Source organism: Zingiber officinale, chromosome 5A (genome assembly GCF_018446385.1).
Source record: "Zingiber officinale cultivar Zhangliang chromosome 5A, Zo_v1.1, whole genome shotgun sequence".
NCBI classification, from domain to species: Eukaryota; Viridiplantae; Streptophyta; class Magnoliopsida; order Zingiberales; family Zingiberaceae; genus Zingiber; species Zingiber officinale.
In genome coordinates this window covers 4853300-4878764 of record NC_055994.1, presented here as the reverse complement: position 1 = coordinate 4878764, position 25465 = coordinate 4853300, and the positions used below count along the sequence as shown (strand labels likewise).

Genomic DNA, 25465 nt, shown 5'->3' with positions numbered 1-25465 from the left:
CAAAATTAGCATTACAAAATTATATTAAATTGAGCAAGACTAATTAAAACCTATTTTGTTTTGCAATCTTGCGTATTGCACGTCGAGGGTTTGGATATGGGGGTTGGCCTTTGTTGATTCCATTCTATTTGATAGAAAAACATATCTAGTGTATTACTCGTGAACTTAGGCATTTGTAGAACATATTGAACTTAGGTCGTAAATAAGGAGAGTTAGGTTTTAGCGTGTTCAAGTATAAAAAGTTAAGTTTTAGCGTGTGAAAGATATTTTGAAGTTTATTTTATTTTTTATAAGTTGATTCAAATTTGGTGTAAGCTTTCATTCCTTTAGATATTCTTGTCTTCACAACTTAAGCCTAGCTTAAACTTCTCAGTTTAAGTTTGGTTTGAAATTGATCTTTTTAGATATTATCAAACTCTAAATTTAAACTTATTTGATTATTTAAAATTTTTTACTTATTTGATTGGTTATTAAGATTTCATAGTTTAAATTTAATTGTTCATTTTATTTTTTTATTTAGTGTTTTGATAATAGTTTTATTAATGAATGGTTGAATAGGCGGGAGGTTGATTGGTTGAGCAGGTTGTTGCACGAAGCAAGCCGTTGGAGGAATTAGCTGGATCCCGATTGGGCCTTCTACTATAGTTCCTCGTTTAGTGTGAGGGTCCGTTATCGACGCAGCAGGATCATGTGGTAAAGTACCTCGGGTTGCTGCTTGTTATTGCGGTACCAATTTTTGCGTTCGGGCAGTTATCAACAATTCCAAATCCTCTCGCGTCAAAGTAATCGTAGTAAGTCGTCCAGCTTCTTCTATCTCCGCGCTTCAAATTCAGACGAAGTTCCCACAGACACCGCCAAAGTTGAATTTGTCTGAAAGCGGTGGAGATTGCGAGTTGGGTAGGTGGCTTTTTCATTGATTGGGAGAAGATTGTGAGATGAAGGAGAGATGACACCAGAGAGATCAAACGGAATATTAGAGTGAGAACCACGGAGGGGGTCCCTAGCACATGTACTCTGACGATCAAGTCAGTGAGGTGGCCGAGCAAAAAGTGGAGAAGATGAACAATAAATACGTATGTGCGTAAGTAAAAATGTGAGCATATTTCGCCAATGGAAATAACCTCTTTTATATCACCTCTCATAACATCCGCAATAATGATGCGACAAAAAAAAAATTTGGAATTAGAATTTGACGGGTGATAGAAGATATACATTCAAGACGAGCCAAATTTCCATGATTCGTCTTTACCATTTTTAGACCTAGCAATGTAGCTCTTCCAAATTAAGCAATCCAAACAAATTCAAAGCACTGATCATCATCATCCTGGATTGTCTTAGCTTTGCACTTTTAAGTGAAGAGGGTAGCTAAATAACTAAGACTTTCAATAGCTCAATGGCCTGCCTTGAGGAGAGTTTCCTGCTTCCACATCTGAACGCCCCTGAACATTGATCTTGAGGAAGAACTTATGATGAGGAAGAGCATGAGCACGATGATGAGCCGGTAGGGGAAGACACGATGAGGTCGACGCCAATGGTGATGCCCAGCATAAGCATGGGCTGGAACGAAAGGGCGAGGTTGTAGTCGATTGACCTTGTATGGAATCTGAGTCGGATGGGGATGCCGGCGATGAGGCGAGAACGTTGACAGCTGGAGGATCTGTGCGCACCATAGACCAATCACACGGGAGCGCTAGTGCCCACAACCAGGGAAGAGGTTCTTGGCAAAAGGTCTCTGACGCTCAAGTCAGACTGAGAACCGAGAAAATTGTAGAAATGTAGAAGATGCGTATGCGTGCACGTACCTGACCAACGGGGAGGACCTCCCCTTTTTTAAGCAAAAGAAACTCTCGCCCTTGGAATGCCACCTTCTATTCTGATTGATAACAATGACCTTGAATCGGCCAACTTGAACATGGAGATCCCATAAACGTATTGTCTTTGCATTCCTAGTCCTCAAGACCACCCTTATCATCCTCCCCCTGATTTTGTCACTTTCTTAAAGAATCGGCGTCATGCTGGTTTTCGATTTCCCATTCCCTAATTTTTTCTGACCTAAGTCGGTATTTTCATGTTCCTCTTTCTCAATTTGCACTTAATGCCTTTTGTGCTATGTGTGGAATGGTGATCATCTGCCGCTAATACGATATCTCCCCATCTTTTTCATCACTTCTACAACCTCAAAAAATCGGAACTTGGGTTTTTCATGGTTAAGTCCTGACCCAAGTCCATGTTCTTTAAGAACATTCCTTCCCGTAATTTGGTCGACCGAGTGGTGATAAGATCTCCCTTCTTCTTCTAAATTAGGAGACCATCTTCACAAGCCCGCTTGTGATGCTGCTTCGGAGAAGTTAACAGATGTGCAGTTCATCCTGCCCCCCTTGCTTTACAAATGCCTTCTTCAACCCGTCCATTAACTCGGGTATCTTTTCCTACCCAAGCGAGTACTTCTGCCTCGCTTGGCCACACTGCTTCGCTTCTCGATTCCTCGGGACAACCACAAGGGGGAGTGACTTCCAAGGCGAGCGACTCACCCGCTACTTCTGCGGCCCTAGGCCTTCATCAATCATCCCGTGTGTGGAGCCTCTCTCACCTTCGTCCTGCCCGACTAAAAACTATCTTTTGCGTTCCTTTAGCTTTAACGTGCCTTACCTTCAAGTATTGCAACCTCCTCTAGTCCCAAGTCCCCCACCGTTTTGTGGTAGGTGCGACTAAAGGGACTTTTAGCAGAGGCCTGGAAGGATGCGGCAGACAAGGTGCTAGACTACCTTACCTTGTGCTGGATTTAGCAAACAGGTTTTCTTGACAACTGTTTGCAGTAAGTTCTGGTAGCTTTACTTTTGTGTCTGGATTGCATGCTAATTGTATCCGTCGGCATGCTTGTGTAACTGGGATGGGTGTATCCCAAGTCGTTGCAGGGTTGCAACGGGAAAATAAAACCCAGCAAGATCAAGTTTAGAACTGTGAAGATTGAGAACAATTATTTCAATTGTTTGATTTAGTTTAGACTTGACTTAGCTCGGTTCGATTACCGTATCTAAATTTCTATGCCATAAAACTTGACTCGTTTACTGCCAAATTTATAAGATGGATCATTTTTAAAATCTGCTTGGAGAAATTCCTTTTGTAGAGGAGAGAACTCGTATTAAATATTTCTTTTCTTATAAAATATAATAAAAAGATAACGAAAGAAAAATTATAAAACTTTAGTACAGAAAGCCTCTTAAAGATAGTTGTTGGAATATCAATGTTCAATTCATGAACATTCACAGAGAAAATAAATCCAACGCTCCCATCACTACTTTTCATATAGCTCGAATGGTTTAAAATTATCAAGCTCGCTCACATTTTTAATCGTGGATCAATTTATCAATCGATCACAATATTATTCAAACAAAAAATATTTTATTCTCAAATAAAAAGTTTATTGTTAACTTAGGTTGTTTTTATCAATGGAAATTATTTTCATCTTTTATACATTTATTTTTGCAATACATCATACAACCAGTACGATAAATTCTTCTCTAGAATTCTAGATTGACGTCTATTGGATTATCTTTTATACATTCACATTCGAATTTTAGTTTGATTACATGCAACAACTATAAGAAATTAATCAACTGCCCCCAGACTAGATGCAACAATTAGATCCTCTAAGTGGTTAATCAGATGTCTAAAGTATTGTGACACATTATAAAGATTTTTCTTTAATAAAACAACAAACTTAAAAATGTTTGCCACTTGAATGGACTTCCATGAATACTTTTCGATTTATCCCGATAATTGATGAAAAATTTTCATAAGACCGAATATATCATCTCTAGAATTAATCGATTTGAAAAACTAGATACTTAAATTATAAAATATAAAAGATATAGAAGACTGATTAACTAATGATCAAAACTGATGGGTGGGGCAATCAATAATTCTTTGATCTAAATAATAAATGAATTAGATTCCACTCATACATGCGTATTCAAATTCATATAATGAATTGACTAACACGATGACGACTATCAAGTGGGCACAAATTGAAAGACACGCAGCCGCAGATTGAGAACCAAGAGGAGCGACGTTGCCACTTTCAGTCGGACGCTCGAATGGAGTCATCAACGGTGAGGCAAGTGTCGTAGCCCACACAACAAGCAAAGTTAGAAGGGTTTTCCGTCCGATTTTGAGTGGACAAAAACCCTTAAAAAGTGATCTGCAAATTAATTCATAAATCCCTCCATCCATTATTTGACGGCAAGTAAACATCAAAAAGGATGAGGAATTCATCCTCCCTTATGAAAAAAGGCTTGAAGACTTTTCCATGGAAAACTTTAAACTTTCTTTAGTTTTTTCAATGCGTCCTTACAAGGGAACATAAATGCCTCAAACCGTGAAAAAATAGTTAGTTTCCAATGTAGTCGAAGAGGCCATTTAATTTAGATTTTTGAAAGCGCATGTAGATTTTGATAATTTTAATTTCTCCCGCTTAACTTTCATAATACCGAAATCACACAATATATTTTTATTATACCCCTCGTATTTTACAACTCTTAAAAATTTCTCTATCTTCCGTAAAGTTTTGTTTACTCATTAAAAAATTAACGGCTCTCAATTTATAGGGTCAAATTCAGATCTAAGCAGATATGAATACATTAGGAGGACATTTATTTTAATTCAAAATGGTAAAGGAATACTGTAGGTCTATCAATTATTGTGGCAAAAGGTGAATACGCTCGCCCCCAGTGCCTCCGCCAACCCGTCCCAAGGCCAACACGGAGGAGATAAATCACGAACGGCTACTAGCTTTTGAAATAGTGACTAGCACATAAGGGAGATATTTACCTCGACTTTGCCGAGATTCGAACCCCATACCTCATTATGGCAACACCACATGCACTAACCACTAGACCCATCCGAGGGGAGTAAGTCTATCAATCATGAAACATTTGTCAACAATTTGAAAATTTGATACTTTTTGAATCAGAAGAGTTCTAAAAATTTATTGATGATGTTAATTAATAAGCATTAGTATATTAGGACATATGATAAACGCTTGATAAATTTTATCCTTAGAATTCACTGTAATCAATGGATGAAACTTACGATTGAATATAAAAGACTCTAAATCATTTCAAATTAAGATTAACATAATTTTAAAATTCTTCTTATTATATTCATGTCTAATATGTGAATTTGATAGCATAAATTTAGAACATTAAATTTTTAAATGAATAGAATAAACATTTAGAGGAGGGAAACTTTTGAAAGGGGTAAACATGTTTCATGATTTTGATATTATAGTCACCGAAGAGTTTTTTCAAAAAAAAAATAAAACAAACTAAATATTTTTAAAAAATAATTTTTAATACGTTTCAATCGGTCAAAAGTGAACCATGTGGATAGAAGACAATATTTCACACGATGCTTGGTTTCACGGACAAATTTCTTTAAGTTGTTATTAAATATTCAATTTATCCTTATTAATTCGGAATATTAGGGCAATAAATAAATCAAATATTAGTGAATAAACTAGATGCTTGACTTGATAAAAATTTATTTATATTTATTTAATATACATAAAATTAATTAAATAAACAAGATTTAACAACTCGATTAACTAAACCAACAAGCTTGAACGCATGTACTTTCATGAATAATGTTGGTGAACATATCCATGTCTGTGAATATCATTGGTGAACCATGTTCATAAATAAAACTCTTATCAATTTGTTAAATAAATAAAGGAAAACTTTCAAAATGAACTAATAAATTTATATTATAAAGTTCAATAACTAATCAAACAAGCTTAAAATATAAAAATTTCAAACAATCAAAAGAGCTTGAATTGAGAGTTTGATAATATCTAAATAAACCAAGTTCAAATTAAGCTCAAGTTCATAAAAAAGAAATTAAGTTAAAGTTGAACAATCATTTTAACGGCTTGGTTTATTTTATGCCCGGTTCGAATCGGCTTGTTTTTCATCTTTGAACGAATATAAATGCCTTACCAAAATAGGATCCTTAATTGAACCCATCATCTTTGAGCTTGCAGGGAGGAAACTTCCGCCATACAGACAGTACGAGGAATATTCCTTAGATTCTCTAACAGCGGATACACAAAACGCCAAAAAGAATTATCAGATCGTTGGGCTAAGGGACTATTAATTGTAGGGCTGGCAATACTGTGACCCGACATGAAAACACGGCCCGAACACGAAAAAATCAGGTTAGGGTCAGGTCTTATTGGGTTCGGGTCAACCTGATTGACACGATTAATAAATGGGTTGGGTTCAGGTCAATCTGAATGACCCGATTACAAACCATGGACCCATTTATAAATATTTTCAGGTCGGATTCTAGTTAAATTTGGGTTAAAATAAGCATATTTTAATAAAATTGGTCTTTTCACGTCGGGTTCAGGTTAAAATGAACATTTTTTTATTATTGGGTCATTTCAGGTTAGGTCGGGTTCAGGTTGGATTCGAGTTGTGGACAATTTCAGGTCAACTTCGAGTCAAAGACAGATAAACGGGTTGGGTTGAACAATTTGACCCGAAATATTAATCAAGTCAGGTTCGGGTTTTGATGTTCCAACCCGTCAATCCGCCAACCCGAATTTGCCAACCCGAACCTGACCCGAATTGTCACCCCTAATGAATTGTAACACTTTAAAAGTGGATTGGACAAGTCCTATCTACTGTTCAATCGGGCATTGCTCTTGAACGAGTCCGATTGGCTTCCGAAGGTTAGATACCTTGAGGACCTGGCATCCGGTCGGGCAAAGAACGCTGTCGAGTAGTATGTCTAGAAGATCCGATCAGACCAAGAGGACTCAGGTTCCAATCCAACCAGGAGGACTCGGGAGCTGCTCGGACAAAAGGTCTGATCGATTGAATTTCTCGGTTGAGCTTTGCGGCCATGCTAATCCGGATTGTTGACCTCTTTTTGATTTTGACCACCACATCAACTAACCTTCTTGACTTCATCACCAACTTTAGGGGCCCCACCTTATTTGTCGTATCACAAGCCTTTCTTTCAAATCTAGCTGAAGGAGATTGCAAACTCGGCTGACTAGAGTCATGTGTCTTTTTGTATTTTCAGTGTCCGGTCAGACGCTTGGTTCGAGTGGACATCATCCCCCAGCTGCCATACTCGTACCTCGAAAACAAGGTACATTACCTAAAATTAAAGCTATAGTGCGGTAAACACGTTTCTTTTACCATAATAATGATTACCGTCTCCCATCCCTAATAAATGTGGGTTGCATCTCTTCGCCACGTGGTGCACGCCTATGAAAATAAATATCTGAACGACAAGCCACTGTTAGGGTTTGATGTGACAAGTATTCATTTTAATTCATTGGCCCTGATTCCTCCTCCCTCTCTTACTTCCCATGATTGGACGACTCTGGTGGATCATTGCTAAAGTTTTTAAGCCATTGAGTGTTCCCTTCGACCCCTATCTGTTATTATCATTTTGCGACTTCTTCTTTGACCTTTCTCATTGTCGTCTATGCTTGTTTAGGGTTTCTTCTCGTCATTGTAAGTCTTTCCTCCTTCATTTCCACTTCTCGTTTGTTGTGGCCACTGCTCCCCCCGCCCCGTCCCCTATTTATGGCATAACTCAACCGCCTTGAATTTTAATGGAGGAGAGGTCGAGCAGATACACCTCACCTATGAGCTCCCCGTCGACCATCATATCATCATAGTTCAGCCAACGATCGTCCTAATCTTCCACCTGACGACTACATTACCCTTTTTAGAGACCATTCTCTAGCCGATCTTCTCTTTCTGTTGCACCCCTTCTTTTCAGAAATCTCTTGCTACTTTTATTTTCCTCACCAATAATTAGCCCTTAACTCATTCAGGTTATTGTGTGGGGTCGCTATTCTCTTTCGATTATACCGTGCCCCTTTACACCCCCACGTCTTTTGCTATTTTTATTATCCTAAAAATCTGAACTGAGCATTTTCCTTCTTCAAGCTAGGATGGGGTTCGTTTTGTTTGACAAAATGCCTACTTTTAACAAAGGTTGAAAATCTCATTACTTTTATCTCTGATCTATCTCTCATGTTTCATCTCCGATAGGCTGGTAGAGGGAATTGCCCCCACGCTCGAACTAGGTGAATTCCGATGGGAGCCCATGAATATCACCGCCTCAAAGATTCTATCCAGTCTAAAATTCAACATCCACAAGGTGCTCCTAGAGAGTTTCTTGTACATTTTTGGCTCAGTCCCATTCGACCTGGACTACCCTACAACTTCGGTAAGAAATTCAACTTCCATCTGGTGTTATATCTGTTGGAGCAATCCCAATGGTCCGCGGGACCATGTGTTTTGGTGTTTGGGCAAAGGGTTTAAGTTAGGTTCACCCTTGTATTTGATATGTGTATTTGAGTTGTGCAGGTTTGCAGGATACACATGTGACCCAGGTTGATGGCTTCGGGTCCGGTGAAGGATGGAGCATCCGAGGGACCGTGGACAAGGCAGCGAGGACAAGGGCCGAGGGAAGCGACTTCGAGGCATACGCGAAGGATGGCATTGGGGACGAGCCGCGGGCTTGAATGCATCCGAGGGACGAGAGCCAAAGGAAGTAGTCTTGAAGGTAAAAGGTCAAAGCTGCAAAGGAAGCATCAAGTGAGTCATAAGGGTGAGGGTACGAGTGCACGAGAGATTGTACTCGGAGTAAAATCCTAGTTTTTAGGGTTTTACTGTAGCAGTACTGTAGCAGTCGACTGCATGCTTTAGCAGTCGACTGGTGCAGCGAACATAATGTGTGGAATCGAGCCGTTGGGATGTAACGGTCGAATTTCCACAGAGGGCAGTCGACTGCATGTGTTAGCAGTCGACTGGTAGGCGGGGTTTTCCAACCCGTGGCCTATAAAACCAAAGCTTGGGAGCTTGGTTTGAGTTGACGAAATAGAGGTGGTTAATCTCTATTAGTAGTCTACCTGTGCCCTAGCGTCAAAGGAGCTCTTGTGAGGGTTGTGGTGAGGTTTCTCCACCCACAAGGAGGTTTGAGCTAGCCAGAAGTTTTCCGGGGAGTAATCCACCGAAGGATCGGGATCGTCCACCTTACGGACAGCCGTGGAGTAGGAGCCCTAATCCCCGAACCACGTTAAACAACGTGTTAGCTTGGTTTGCATTTCTTATTCTTGTCTTAAGCTTTCTTTGTATTCATATTTGTAGTTAGTATTAGATTTCCGCTTGCGCACTAACGTTATAGAAAGAAGCGAGTATTTGGGGGCGCCGTCTATCCAACCCCCCTTCAAGTCGGTCGTCCGATCCCCAACAAGTGGTATCAGAGCAAGGCCGCTCTCCGTCGGACTAACCGCCGAGGAAGCAAAGATGACCGGCTTGATAGATCCGCCAAAGTTCGAAGGAGGAAGCTTATGGGATATCACCTTTTGGATGGTGAAGATGAAGAACTTCTTCGAGACGGATTGGGACACAATGATGGTGGTGGAAGAGCCATTTGAAGTCCCTAAAGACAAGAAAAGGAAGAAGCTCCGAACACGACATTGGACGGAAGAGCAAACCTCACGATCGGAGGCAAACTCAAAGGTAATAGCAATTTTAATTGATTTATTGCCTCCTAATGTGATAAGTGGTGTAGGTAAATATGAGAACGCCCATGAATTGTGGAGTAAAGTGAAGAAATTTCCATGGGAGGATTTTTTGCCTACACAAGAAGAAGAAGAAAAATCCGAAGAAAGTGATGAAGTGGTCCAAGAGGAGAAGAAGGACCAATCGGATGTGGAGCCCAAGGAGTTGGGTTTAGTAGCTCAAGAAGAGGAGGTGGAGCAAACGGAAGTTGAGTCACGCTCAATATCCAAGGAGGAGAAGGAAGATGAGGTATCATCTACATCCTCAAGAATTGAAGAAGATTCCAAGACAAGTGAAGAAGATGAAGTCTTGGAAGTAAACATAGCAAGCACCTCCATCGAAGTGAAGTCAAAGAACAACATAATTTGTTTCGGTTGCAATGAGAAGGGATACTACATGAGTAGGTGTCCATTGGGTAAGAAGAAGGTAACTCCTAAACCCAATCAAGTTATTTTGAATACTAACATGGGTTGTAGGAATGAAGAAGCCCAAAGGAGGAGAATGTGCATTACATGCTTCACGTGTGGGGAGAAGGGCCACTACCACACAAAATGCCCCAAGAAGAGCGAAATCAAGAAGCTTGCGCATCTAAAGGAATGGGAGAAGAAGAAGAGGAGCTCAAGTCAAGGGGGAGCTTCAAGGGTAAGGGAGGTATACCCTAATTTGAAGTGTAATTCAAATTCAAATTCTTATCTTCCCATGCATGCTAGGAGAAGTAATGATTATCATTATGTAGCAATGAAAAATTTTGGATTTAGATATCATGATAGGAGTAGGGTAAATGTGGATCATAACCCTAGGAAATCTATGCATGATAAATTTAGAAATGATAGAACTAAGGAGACCCAAGGCATTAATCCCAAGAAGGGGAGACACATGCCTAGAAAGGGTAGGTCTAGGAATGTCCATGGTGGACATGTTGACTCTAGGATTAGGAACCTAGAGAGGGAGAATCAAGCTTTGAAGTTAAAGCTTGATAATTTGGAGAAATTCCTTAAGAGATTCACTATTGGATCTAAAGGATTAAATATGGTGTTGGGTAGTCAAAGACCCAACCATGATAGATCGGGCTTGGGATACCGATCTAGTTCCTCCAAGGCTAATGAGAGATCATGTGCTAGGGTGGCAAATGATCATGGCAAGAGAGAGTCCTCCAAAGCTAAGGGAAAGTCTTATGCTAGGGTTGCATATGACTATAGCAAGGAGAAGCCAATAAATGGCAAGGGAAAGCCATTTAATGGTAAGGAGAAATTAACCAAGGACAAAGTGTCCAAGGTTAAGAAAGTTAGATTTGTAGGCCAAGTGTCACCGGAGGTGCACCGGAATGGCCTAGCCATTGTGGATGAGTCACCTAGGGAGGTGGCTAAGGCTAAGAGCTCTAGGGGGAGCTCAAAGAGTCAATTTGGGACCCATGGCAAATGGATCTCAAGTGGGTTTTACTTGGGAGTCTAGGTTAGGTCATGGAATGTGCCAAGTGGTTTGGAGACGGACTTGAGTCTCAAACCTAGGGAATTGGCACACATGGGTTGTGTTTCATGCTTGAAAATATGACATTGGGGTCACATAGCATGATAATTGGTTTTGGATGTATAGATGCCATATAAACCAATGCTAGGGATGCATTGTGGGTTAGTATGGGCAAATACATCAAGAGGAAGCCAAAACTAGGACTTTAGGTCAAGGTTCAATTGAACTTTTTAGCTAGTTTTGTGTTTTGTGTCAATCTTGGGATTGGTGATAGATGTATTTTTATATATATTTTTCCCAAGTAGATATTGATATAATAGACCTCTCCACAAAATTTGGGGATTTTTGGAGGTCTGTGGAATTTCTGGCGCATTTCTGAAGTTGGCCAGAAAAGGCTGATTTTACTGGTATAGTTACCAGTCGACTGGTAACACTGTTCACGAGCACAGAATGTCTCTGTAAGCTCGTTTTCATGGGGGCAGTCGACTGGTACTTCTTGCAGTCGACTGATACCAGTCTGAAAGTGTTTTCAGCACTGGATTTTGACCGGGTCAGCTCATATAGATGTATGGGATCCATGGGTGATACATACATGAGTTTAGGGTCAATTGGAATGACAAGTTTTCAACAATTGGAATATTGTTGGAGGACTTTTTGGATGTTAGGCAAAGGGGGAGAAGTAAGGTTTAGTTGGGAAAACCTGAAAGTGCCTTTGCGTAGGGGGAGCCTTGGGATAGGTTCTTAAAAAGCCCGTTGTAAAAATCCTAGCTCATGGGGAGCGTAGGTGTAGGGAGTGCCTTGGGATAGGTTCAAATGCATGATGCATTGTTACGGCGGTTGCCAAGTGTGTAACCTTGGCAACGTAAGTCTATTCGGCGTTGTAAGTCCAAGTGTGTAGCCTTGGCATCGTAAGACCATACGGTGGTTGCCAAGTGTGTAGCCTTGGCAACGTAAGTCCATTCGGCAGTGTAAGTCCAAGTGTGTAGCCTTGGCATCGTAAGTCCATTCGGCAGTGTAAGTCCAAATGTGTAGCCTTGGCAACGTAAGTCCATTTGTTTTAGCATGTTTATTTGCTATATGTTTTCCCTAACTTAAATGTATTGCCAAACACCAAAAAGGGGGAGATTGTTGGAGCAATCCCAATGGTCCGCGGGACCATGTGTTTTGGTGTTTGGGCAAAGGGTTTAAGTTAGGTTCACCCTTGTATTTGATATGTGTATTTGAGTTGTGCAGGTTTGCAGGATACACATGTGACCCAGGTTGATGGCTTCGGGTCCGGTGAAGGATGGAGCATCCGAGGGACCGTGGACAAGGCAGCGAGGACAAGGGCCGAGGGAAGCGACTTCGAGGCATACGCGAAGGATTGCATTGGGGACGAGCCGCGGGCTTGAATGCATCCGAGGGACGAGAGCCAAAGGAAGTAGTCTTGAAGGTAAAAGGTCAAAGCTGCAAAGGAAGCATCAAGTGAGTCATAAGGGTGAGGGTACGAGTGCACGAGAGATTGTACTCGGAGTAAAATCATAGTTTTTAGGGTTTTACTGTAGCAATACTGTAGCAGTCGACTGCATGTTTTAGCAGTCGACTGGTGCAGTCAACTGGCAGCGAACATAATGTGTGGAATCGAGCCGTTGGGATGTAACGGTCGAATTTCCACAGAGGGCAGTCGACTGCATGTTTTAGCAGTCGACTGGTAGGCGGGGTTTTCCAACCCGTGGCCTATAAAACCAAAGCTTGGGAGCTTGGTTTGAGTTGACGAAATAGAGGTGGTTAATCTCTATTAGTAGTCTACCTGTGCCCTAGCGTCAAAGGAGCTCTTGTGAGGGTTGTGGTGAGGTTTCTCCACCCACAAGGAGGTTTGAGCTAGCCGGAAGTTTTCCGGGGAGTAATCCACCGAAGGATCGGGATCGTCCACCTTACGGACAGCCGTGGAGTAGGAGCCCTAATCTCTGAACCACGTTAAACAACGTGTTAGCTTGGTTTGCATTTCTTATTCTTGTCTTAAGCTTTCTTTGTATTCATATTTGTAGTTAGTATTAGATTTCCGCTTGCGCACTAACGTTGTAGAAAGAAGCGAGTATTTGGGGGCGCCGTCTATCCAACCCCCCTTCAAGTCGGTCGTCCGATCCCCAACAATATCTAACTAATTTCACTTTCTTATTTTGCAGTTAGAACCATGTGGAAAGCGTGTGTATATGAGTCCATCAAGTTGGACAATGAAGAGATAAATCGACACGCGGAAGTCTAGCGGGAAACCGAGTTGGCTCATTGTGATGGCTTGTCGCTCGCCTCAACTGCAGAGTTGATCGACGATAAATGTGCCAGCAAGGCCGCGAGTATCTATACGATGGTCAATGCTAGAGAATTGTCGCCTCCTCTGCCTTTCCTGGTCCGGAACAAGTCTTTTCTGAGTCCACCACCTCCGACATACCTATGCGTATTCGTCGCAATAGACGTTGATCGGCTACACCTACATGCCGAATCTCCACCAGCATGTCTACACCTCACCCATTGTCTGATTGAGGAGAGAGTTCGGTGCCAACCCTTCCTATGAACGAGGTCGGCTGTTAAGATCCCGTCTCTCCCGCCCAGACGTTGCTAGATCCTCCCACACCAACCAGACCCATAGTGTAGTTGTCCATTTCCTTCTTACCACCTCCCTCGACCGAATCGTCAAGGCCTCACGAGAAGAGAACAAAAATCACTTCCAAACCCAATCGAAGTCTAAGTCAAGCTAGAGAGGGTCTGAGCCTCGCAAGGCCAGCGCTATTCTCCGGCTACCTTCCCACAAATGTCTCTACACAAACCCCTCCAATCTTCCAGCCCCAGCATCTCATAAAGATACAAGGTCTGCTAGCCCATACCTAGGCTGACTCTGTGGCATATATGATCAAACGCACACTAAAGGAATTAGACGATCGTTTTTCTTAGGATGTCACAGGAGTGAATTTTTTCTATCAAATAGATTTTCTCCTCTACCTCTTATTTTAACTTCCCCGCTTTTGTCGGTTTTGGGTGACGAGTCTATCCCTCTGTAAAAAGATGGTGGAGCTGAGTTATGCTTATCAAATCCGAAAAGGCTATGTGGGAGAAGCAGGAACCTCCCTAGCCCCCTCTATGCGACTCCAATGAGTAGTAGCTCATCTGAAGGAGGAGCCGGAGAGCCGAAATAACCTTTTGCTATGGGTCGAGCAAGTCCTTACCGAGGAGAAAGAGAGGACATTGTCCAAGCGGCGTCCATGGAGAAACTTCTAAAATCTAAACCAACTACAAATCGCTGAGTCCAGAAAACACTCGAAAAGTAAGGGTCATCGGACCTGGACCAAAAGAATTTCGAAGCTAGAATCGTTTCTTCAAAGATAAAAGAAGTAGAGGCCACTCATACCCTCAAGCTGACGAACAAAACATCCGAGTTGACCGCGAAGGATTTACAGCTCGAGGAGGAGCAACAAGCTTTGGATGCCAAGGGCACTGAGCTAGAAGCGTTAAAGGACGAGCTGACCAATTACAAGGTGGGGCAGGTTGATTGGCTTGAAGCTTATAAGATGGTTTATCTACACTTTTGGGCATGCAAACTTCCAAGATTTTTGCTTACAGAGCGAAGGGTGCCATAAAGCAGCTCAGGGAAGGTGAACATCTTATTGTGGATATCCCAACAAATTTTATAATTGCTAGAAGATTTTAGATGATACCTAGATGACACCTTCCCTGATTTTGCTTAAGATTTTATAAAATCTTTTATATTTGGGGCTTTATCACCCCCTTTGTTGTAAGAATTTAAGTTGTTTTACTGTGAATATCTTTTATTGCTCTTAGGACCTTGTATTCCTCTCTTCGTATTGCGTCAATTTTTGTGACCAAATCTATTGTAGTCAAGCTTAAATAGCTACTAAACACATAAGCACATCTCGCTAACATCCCAAAGTTGGGAATTCTCCCGATCGATCGATCAACCTTTGCTCTAATACTCATACGCGGCCATTGGCTTAGTGGCTCTCGGATGACCTCATCTTTGTTGCCTTACCAGAGGTTCCTCGATGAAATATCGACCAAGTGAACAATAAATAGATAGCAGTCAACCATTTCGATCATAATCGACTTATCCGGCCAATTGGCTGAGTTGACGACCGAGTTGTGCCGAGCAAGCGACTGAATCGTACTGAGCGAGTGGTGCTGAGCAGGCAGTTGAGTCATGCCGAGCAAGCGGTTGAATCGTGCCGAGTGGGCAACTGAGTGGTGTTGAGAGTGTGGCTGCATAATCTCCCCATAAATACACGTGGGGGGGGGGGGGGCATCTATGACGTAGCGCTAGGGCGCAAGAGATAGGAATTAAACCTCCAACCGGATGGTCGAAGAGCACGGGGAAACCCGCATATAACTTGACGCTAAGTCTCGAGAGCCTGGAATTGAACCTCCGATCGGATGGTTTAAGACAGAGAAATCCACTTATAACTCGAAGAAGGGGCAAGGGAAAACCCACTTATAACTCAATGTTAAGGCTCGAGAGTCTAGAATTGAACCTCCAACTGGATAGTTGTAGGGCGTGGAGAAATCCACTTATAATTCGACGCTAAGGCTCGAGAATTTGGAATTTAACCATCAAACGAATGATCGAAGGGCACGGAGAAACCTGCTTATTACTTGGCGCTAAGGCTCGAGAGTCTAGAATTAAACCTCCGACTAGATGGTCAAAGAGTACAGTAAAACCCACTTATAACTCGACACTATAGCTCGAGAGTCTAGAATTGAACCTCTAGTTCATAGGACACGAGAAAACCCCCTTATAACTCGGCACTAAGGATCTAGTGTCTGGAATTGAACCTCCGACCGGATGGTCAAAGGGCATGGGGAAATCCACTTATAACTCGGCGCTAAGGCTCAATAGTCTGAAATTAAATCTTCGACCGGATGATCGAAGGGCATAGGGAAACCCGCTTATAACTTGGCACTAAGACTCAAGAGTCTGGAATTGAACTGCTGACCGAATGATCTTGTTTTGCTCTACTCCGAAATCTCTCTTACTTTGCTAACTGACCGAGCATCCGGTAGGACATGGAGCACATGCTCCATAACGGTTGGAGATATGTCAGTAATCTCAACACGCGATTAGTTCCGTTTGACCTCGGGGGTCAGGTCAACTGCTATCTGACTGGTAGCCTTCAGTTGGTTTTGACGGATCTTCACTTCTTTTTCTTCGTATATTTACACCGGGGCACTTCTTGTATTGTGTTGACCTCCGTTCGCTGGATCTTAAGAGCTACGCGAGCTTCGGTCTTGACGACGTCGATGTAGCACTTGCGCGCCACCAACTGATCTCCTCTTACTTTGCCCACCTGGTCATCCACTGAGAATTTGATCTTTTGACAGAAAGTCGAGACGACCGCTCGACCGATCGAAACACGTTCAGCACCGATCAACCTAAAATCACATAATATTTTGGTATAGAAACCATCAAACAATGGAACCCAAGTTTTAATCATGACAAAAGGTTCAAAGTTAAGCTGTCGTGTGATGTAACAAATGTGGTTGAGTATGCATGAAAGTCCTAATTGATTCTAGACAGACGGGAAATCCTAACTGCATTAGGCAAAGAAGTCTTGGTCCAGGGGACTGGGAGAAATCTTAACGGGTCGAGGACTTTGGTCGAAATCCTAGAGTCAAGAACTCTAGGTGAAAATCCTAGGGGCCATAACCACCAGATGGAAGACTAAATTGGTCATGGATCAGACGTTCAACATGAAGTTCTGAAGTGTCGGACACTGAGTAAAAGTCTAGACGGTCTGGAGGACCGGTATGGTAAAAAGTAATTTCTCCTAAGAGAAGTAGGTGAGAGAACAGTTGGCAACGATTCGACTTAGGGTTTCAAAAAATTCGAAAGTCAGAACCGGACAGTTCGGAGACTGTCAAACATTTTATTAATCATATTTTATTACATTAAGTCTGTTTTGTAGGATATCTATATATATTTGGACTAACATGTTTTGCAGGAGCTGAAACACAAAGGTTGCTTTCAGATGAACAATGCTCAAGGCACCTCCCATGGTGTTGGAGACGCCTCGAGCACCTTGGCCGAAGGCTTGTGCGGAGAGGCACGGAGGGGCCTTCAATGCGCCTGATGGCGCATTGTAGACTGGATAGAAGTCGCTTTCCATGAGCTTGAAGGCGCCTTCGGATGGATAAACAACACAGGCTGCGGAGGTTATCGATTACGAGGAGTTGGAGATAACTTTCGCAGCCGGTGGCTCCTCTTCTAGCACGTTTCGATCCTACAAAATAGGCCGAGGATGTATCCACAATTATGAAGGTCGACCTCGAGTTATCATCAGGGGATCCTCCCCTAGAGAAACACTCAATCTGATTTGTCTGATCGACTGCACTTCATTGCCAGTGAATTCATACTAAGGTGTCGTCATGGGCTAAAGTTCACTCTTCTCAATCTACATCTGGTTAAACGTCTTCTTGAAGATGATATTAACGGAACTTCCTATATCAACAAAAATCCAATGTATCTTATAATTGATATAACAACCTCTATGATCAAGATGTAGTCATGGGATACTTCCACCCCGTCCAAGTCATTTGGGACGAAACTAATTTTCGGTCCTTGTGCTTGCTCTTGGCTGCAGCCGATTGTGTGAATCTCTAGTCGGTATGCGTGTAACTTTCTAGCCCAGTTGGAATCTTCGTCGATTGGGCTATAGCCTATCATGTTTGTGCCTCCCCGGCCAACATTGACGCGGTTTTCTTTTTGCCGAGTCAGGGAACACTCAGGTTGGACTTGGACGAGGGCTGGTGCCTTGTTTTCTTGCTGTTGGAGCACTGGCCAAGGACGGTCAGCGTCTCGAGGGACTCTTCTAGGTAGTTCGTTCGGTTGTTGATTACGCCGATTGTTTGGAAACGACGATCGCTGCCATAACTCTTGGTTAGCCATAGGCGCATACCCTGATTGTACTTATAACATTCCTAGTGTTCCTGACCGATAGTAAGTGCAGGAAGGTTGGACCCATTGGCGGGGCTAGACGAACGGACCTCCATATGCTCAAACATGTCTGGCCTCTACTCGAGAGATGCGACTGGGGCCCGAACTGGGTCCTTTGTGTGCAGGAGTAGGGAGACGGGCTCGGCGCTCTGAGGTAGAGACAGTAGCAGGGGTGGCCACCTCTTTCTATCGATCGGATTGTGCATACTCCATGTTGATATACTTTGTTGCCCTTCCTAGCATATGATCAAAATCCCTAGGGCCTTCTTGATCAGGGATCAGAAGAAGGCCTCAACTGTAAGTCCTAGGGAGAAAGCACTCACTAAAATCTCCAGAGTAGCTGAAGGGACGCCCATGACCACTTGATTGAATCATTTGATGTATGCCTTCAATGACTCCTTGGGGCGCCATTGCTTGAGGGAGAATAAACTTAATGTGGTTTTGTCATATCAGTGACTACTAGCGAAGTGGTGCAGACAATACTTTTGAAAATCCTTGAAGTTGTAGATGGAGTCCGCCGAGAGTCGGTTGAACCATCTCTATGCGGAGCCAGAGAGGATAGTTAAGAACACACGACACTTGACACTATCCATGTATTGATGGAGGATGACTGCATTTTCAAACATGTGTAGGTGGCCCTCCGGGTCAATCGCCCTCCATATTCTCCAATCGCCAAGGGTTGAAAAAAGCTTGGTAATTTGTCTTCTAAGATTTCCAGTCAGAACGACACACTTACCGCTCGAGAGAGTTACTGGCAACCGAAACCTTTCCCTTATGAGAATCCCGATCGGGTTGATCCCCTCAAGAGGAAGTTGGTGCTACGAGCGAACCTGTGTGTCAAAGAAGAACAAAGAAGGAAGAGACGTCAGTGACTGGCCAGGGAAAGCTCTTCGGCGCAAGCACACTAACACTCAAGGTAGAGAATGAGCTAAAGAAATGAGTGAAGGACAGTGACAATAAATAGTGAATTTTGAGAGCGAAGCCTACCTGCGCCTTGAAGAGGAGACCCCTTATATAATCCCGTTTTTCATCTCTGTATGAATATCAATAACTTACTAAAATAGGATCAACCATTCTGCCAATCTACAGTCTTTTCTAAATTGAACCCACCATCTTTGAGTTTGCAGGGTGGAAACTTCCACCGTACGGACAACACAGGTAATATTTCTTTGCTTCTCTGACAGCGTTTACACAAAATTTTAAAAACGAATATTGGGTCATTGTGTTGAGGGGCTATTAATTGTTACACTTCAACGGTGAGCCGGACGAATCCTATCTGTTGTTCGATCGGACATCGCTCTTGAGCGGGCCCGATCGACTACCGAAGGTTAGGTGCCTTGAGGACTCGGCATCGGGTCGGAAAAAGAGTCTGGTCGAGTAGTATATCTAGAAGATCAAATTGGACCAAGAGGACTGAGGTTCCAATATAATCGAGCCAGGAGGACTCGGGAGCCACTCGGACAAAAGGTCCGATCGGCTGAATTGCTCGGTCGAGCTCGGCGACCGTGCTAGCCTTGATTGTTGAACCCTCTTTGACTTTGACCGCAACATCAGGTAGCCTTCTTAACTTTGTCCCCAATTTCGGAGCCCCCAGCTTATCGCCGTATCAATAGAAAATCCATCCCAGTAGCTATTGTCACCATTTTGCTTCTTTCAAACATCTTCACCAGGAGAATCGTGACAATGACGTGCCCAACCTTTGTTTTTAACTCGTCAAGTGACCTAATCGGCATCCACTTTGGCCTCTCCTGAATGAAACAAAAGACTCATCATTTTGCTTGTAGAAAAGGATTCGTTAGCAATTCCAAGTTCCAACGCTGTCGTTGCACGTAGGCCAATTGGAACACAACTCAAGAAAGTAAAATGATTTTCTTGTTCGTAGGATGTGGAGTAATACAACTTGCTAGATTGGAAAAAGATACTGGAACCTCATTATTGATTCAGTTAAGAGACACAATTACCAGTAATTAAGTTCAGAAAAATTGTTTTGAAGCAGAAATTTGGTGCAGAGTTGGAGCATTTGAAAAAGATAAATTCCAGAGCCTACTTTAGCTTTTTTTTTTAAATTTATTTATCTCTTGAAGATTATTAGTACGTTTAAGGCAAACATCCCAAACAGAGAAGATCCCTTTAAAGCACGATGAAGGTGTGTTAGGGGTTAGATTGCTGATGAACAGTCGACATAAACCCCTACCAAAAATCAGCCTCACTGTTCAAGCAAGATATAAACGTCTGCAGAAATGATAAATTATCACCACAACTTAGCATTTTTAAAGCAGGCTCGAAATACATGTCAAAAGAAATCCAAACTAATCTTTCTGTAAATTGCAAATGCGTAGCATGTTTAAACTTAAACTTAATTAGCTTGTGATCCCATCAACTTGGTGAGGATGAGGAACCGAAACCAGATTTGATATTTTACTTCATTTCCTAACACAAGTATGCTTGTGATCCCATCAACTAGATCATCTACAAATGTAAATTTTATTTTCACAGTAAAGTAAAGACTTGGTGGTTCAGGAAAAGGGAATAGTGGTAAGTATGGAGATCAAAGCAACGAATTCCCAAACCACAAGGATGATGAATAAAGGAGGAATGGAATGGAAGCGCAGTTGCTTACCCTCTCGACGGTGGACTCCACTCCGTGGTAGGCGCTGGGATCGACTGTGAGCTTCTGACCGAACCTGGAATATAATCGGGGTCGACCTCGGCACCCAAATAGCAAATAGCAAATAGGTTCCGTCTTGAGTTGCAGTGGAACGGGGAGCGTTAGGGGATGCCTTCTCCCGTTCTCCGTGGGAGCGCAAGCGCGAGTGAGGAGAAAAGGAGGCGGAGGAGGATAAGCAGCAAATGCGACGGATCAGGGAGATTCTGCGGGCAGGGCGGAGAACAGATGAACCGAGGAGAGATGCGTCGAATGGAGATGGAGATGGAGATGGAGATGGCTGCCACGGAGAGCGAACATTTAACGCCTAAGGTGGCTGCCTAAGGAAGAGGGCAAACCGAGACGCTAAATCGACAGAGAGCTTCAGCCGAGTAGGGGAGGAGCCAAGTGCTTGCTGCACTCGTCCCTCTCGCATTCGCTCCGGCACTTGTTCTACCCTCTCGCGTACAAGGTGACTCTCCCCTATTGTGGAACTACTAAACACAAGGTTCGGACTCGGTCGGGTGCTCATCACCCTCACTCGCTTTTTGATTTGATCGTTTTTTGGGAAAGAGAAAGAGAGTACTCGTTCGTTCTGCACTTAAACCTGAAACAGTTGGCGGAGAGGAGGTGAGGCATGAGGAATGAATAACAATGAAACTTTAGTCCCATGTCGCTAAATCAACCTCATCAAATGAGACTGAGAACTTTAAAGCAAGGAAAAATTATGCTGTTCAATTCATACCTTTCTCGGCCTTTTGGCTAAGATCAAGTGTAGTATCTGTTCTTATCAGTTTAATATCTGATACGTGGACCATCGGTCCACTATGATATTAAATTAATTTTTTATGGGGAGAGGGTTCACCACAATAGCTTGCTATTGGAATCCTTGCGTGTCGTCTTTGCGTTGCACTATTGCATAGGCTGGCGCACCCGACCAAATATAATTTAACTAACAAAATTAGCTTTATTAAAACTATATTAAATTGAGTTAGTTCTTAATTTAAGTCTTTATGTTTCCTTCTTTAAAAAACATTAGATACTTGTTAATACACAATGCCACCAAGAGTCTTTCCCTCTTGTATAAATTGGAAAGTGTGATCCCAACAAATCGAGCTACTATATCGACAGAGAGCTTCGGCGGAGAGATGGGCAATCGAGTATAAGGATGGTTGCGTGTAACCCCTATTTCGTACAACACGTTATGACATGAGACTATACTAAAGAGGGTGAAGAGCATGGAACTTTAGTCTCACGTCGCTGAATTAAGCACTTCGGGCACGATTTGGATCTTCAAAAGAAGTAGGATGTAACTATTCAATTTATATCTTTCTCAGTCTTTTGGCTAAAATCAAGTATAGTATATGTTCTTATTAATTAAATATTTGATAAGTGAGCCATCGGTCTATTACGATGTTAAATTAATTTTTTATTGGGAGAGGGTTCACCATAGTAGTTTGCTACTGGGATCCTCGTGTGTGTCGCCCTTACGTTGCACCATAGTATGGGTTTGATGCATCTAACCAATATAATTTAAATGTCAAAATTAGCATTACAAAATTATATTAAATTGAGCAAGACTAATTAAAACCTATTTTGTTTTGCAATCTTGCGTATTGCACGTCGAGGGTTTGGATATGGGGGTTGGCCTTTGTTGATTCCATTCTATTTGATAGAAAAACATATCTAGTGTATTACTCGTGAACTTAGGCATTTGTAGAACATATTGAACTTAGGTCGTAAATAAGGAGAGTTAGGTTTTAGCGTGTTCAAGTATAAAAAGTTAAGTTTTAGCGTGTGAAAGATATTTTGAAGTTTATTTTATTTTTTATAAGTTGATTCAAATTTGGTGTAAGCTTTCATTCCTTTAGATATTCTTGTCTTCACAACTTAAGCCTAGCTTAAACTTCTCAGTTTAAGTTTGGTTTGAAATTGATCTTTTTAGATATTATCAAACTCTAAATTTAAACTTATTTGATTATTTAAAATTTTTTACTTATTTGATTGGTTATTAAGATTTCATAGTTTAAATTTAATTGTTCATTTTATTTTTTTATTTAGTGTTTTGATAATAGTTTTATTAATGAATGGTTGAATAGGCGGGAGGTTGATTGGTTGAGCAGGTTGTTGCACGAAGCAAGCCGTTGGAGGAATTAGCTGGATCCCGATTGGGCCTTCTACTATAGTTCCTTGTTTAGTGTGAGGGTCCGTTATCGACGCAGCAGGATCATGTGGTAAAGTACCTCGGGTTGCTGCTTGTTATTGCAGTACCAATTTTTGCGTTCGGGCAGTTATCAACAATTCCAAATCCTCTTGCGTCAAAGTAATCGTAGTAACTCGTCCAGCTTCTTCTATCTCCGTGCTTCAAATTCAGACGAAGTTCCCACAGACATCGCCAAAGTTGAATTTGTCTGAAAGCGGTGGAGATGGCGAGTTGGGTAGGTGGCTTTGTCATTGATTGGGAGAAGATTGTGAGATGAAGGAGAGATGACACCAGAGAGATCAAACGGAATATTAGAGTGAGAACCTCGGAGGGGGTCCCTAGCACATGTACTCTGACGATCAAGTCAGTGAGGTGGCCGAGCCAAAAGTGACGAAGATGAACAATAAATACGTATGTGCATAAGTAAAAATGTGAGCATATCTCGCAAACGGAAATAATCTCTTTTATATCACCTCTCATAACATCCGCAATAATGATGCGACAAAAAAAAATTTGGAATTAGAATATGATGGGTGATAGAAGATATACATTCAAGACGAGCCAAATTTCCATGATTCGTCTTTACCATTTTTAGACCTAGCAATGTAGCTCTTCCAAATTAAGCAATCCAAACAAATTCAAAGCACTGATCATCATCATCCTGGATTGTCTTAGCTTTGCACTTTTAAGTGAAGAGGGTAGCTAAATAACTAAGACTTTCAATAGCTCAATGGCCTACATTGAGGAGAGTTTCCTGCTTCCACATCTGAACGCCCCTGAACATTGATCTTGAGGAAGAACTTATGATGAGGAAGAGCATGAGCACGATGATGAGCCGGTATGGGAAGACACGATGAGGTCGACGCCAATGGTGATGCCTAGCATAAGCATGGGTTGGAACAAAAGGGCGAGGTTGTAGTCGATTGACCTTGTATGGAAGCTGAGTCGGATGGGGATGTCGGCGATGAGGCGAGAACGTTGACGGCTGGAGGATCTGCGCGCACCATAGATCAATCACATGGGAGCGCTAGCGCCCACAACTTGGGAAGAGGTTCTTGGCAAAAGGTCTCTGACGCTCAAGTCAGACTGAGAACCGAGCGAATTGTAGAAATGTAGAAGATGCGTATGCGTGCACGTACCTGACCAACGGGGTGGACCTCCCCTTTTTTAAGCAAAAGAAACTCTCGCCCTTGGAATGCCACCTTCTATTCTGATTGATAACAATGACCTTGAATCGACCAAGTTGAACATGGAGATCCCATAAACGTTTTGTCTTCGCATTCCTAGTCCTCAAGACCACCTTTATCATCCTCTCCCTGATTTTGTCACTTTCTTAAAGGATCGACTTCATGCTGGTTTTCGATTTCCCATTCCCTCATTTTTTCTGACCTAAGTCGGTATTTTCATGTTCCTCTTTCTCAATTTGCACTTAATGCCTTTTGTGCTATGTGTGGAATGGTGATCATCTGCCGCCAATACGATATCTCCCCATCTTTTTCATTGCTTCTACAACCTCAAAAAATCAGAACTTGGGTTTTTCATGGTTAAGTCCTGACCCAAGTCCATGTTCTTTAAGAACATTCCTTCCCGTAATTTGGTCGACCGAGTGGTGATAAGATCTCCCTTCTTCTTCTAAATTAGGGGACCATCTTCACAAGCCCGCTTGTGCTGCTGCTTCTGAGAAGTTAACAGATGTGCAGTTCATCCTGCCCGTCTTGCTTTACAAATGCCTTCTTCAACTCGTCCTTTAACTCGGGTATCTTTTCCTACCCAAGCGAGTACTTCTGCCTCGCTTGGCCACACTGCTTCGCTTCTCGATTCCTTGGGACAACCACAAGGGGGAGTGACTTCCAAGGCGAGCGACTCACCTGCTACTTCTGCGGCCCCAGGCCTTCATCAATCATCCCGTGTGTGGAGCCTCTCTCACCTTCGTCCTGCCGGACTAAAAACTATCTTTTGTGTTCCTTTAGCTTTAACGTGCCTTACCTTCAAGTATTGCAACCTCCTCTAGTCCCAAGTCCCCCACCGTTTTGTGGTAGGTGTGACTAAAGGGACTTTTAGCAGAGGCCTGGAAGGATGCGGCATACAAGGTGCTAGACTACCTTGTGCTGGATTTAGCAAACAGGTTTTCTTGACAACTGTTTGCAGTAAGTGTTGGGACCTTGACGTCCGCTAGAGGGGGGGTGAATAGCGTCTCACCCAAATCGTCACTTCCTACACTTGTTAGTACGCAGCGGAATACAAAAACAAACTAACAAATACGAAAGTTAACCTAAAACAAGAAGGAAGAAGACAACACACCAAACACAAACCCTAACACAAGGCGTTTACGTGGTTCGGAGATAAAGCTCCTACTCCACGGCTGTCCGTAAGGTGGACGATCCCGATCCGTCGGTGGATGATTCCCCTGAGAACTTCCGGCTAGCTCACGTAGCTCCTTGTGGGTGGAGAAACCTCGCCACAACCTTGTACAAGCACGCTAGATCACTTGGGCACTTGGAGACTCTAATTAGGGTTAACCACCACTAATTTCGTCAACTCAAACCAAGGTTCCAAGATTTGGTTTTATAGCCCGCGGGTTG

The 25465-nt window shown here is 42.5% G+C and overlaps 2 non-coding genes across 2 annotated transcripts; both read left to right on the top strand.

The window, feature by feature from the left end:
* Positions 1-21421: 21421 nt before the first annotated feature.
* Positions 21422-21618, top strand: LOC121983424. Its single transcript, XR_006112483.1, has one exon. It is a non-coding gene; the product is annotated as a U2 spliceosomal RNA (small nuclear RNA).
* A 386-nt stretch (positions 21619-22004) lies between these two features.
* On the top strand, positions 22005-22204 carry LOC121983656. The gene has a single exon (XR_006112677.1). It is a non-coding gene; the product is annotated as a U2 spliceosomal RNA (small nuclear RNA).
* Positions 22205-25465: the final 3261 nt, after the last annotated feature.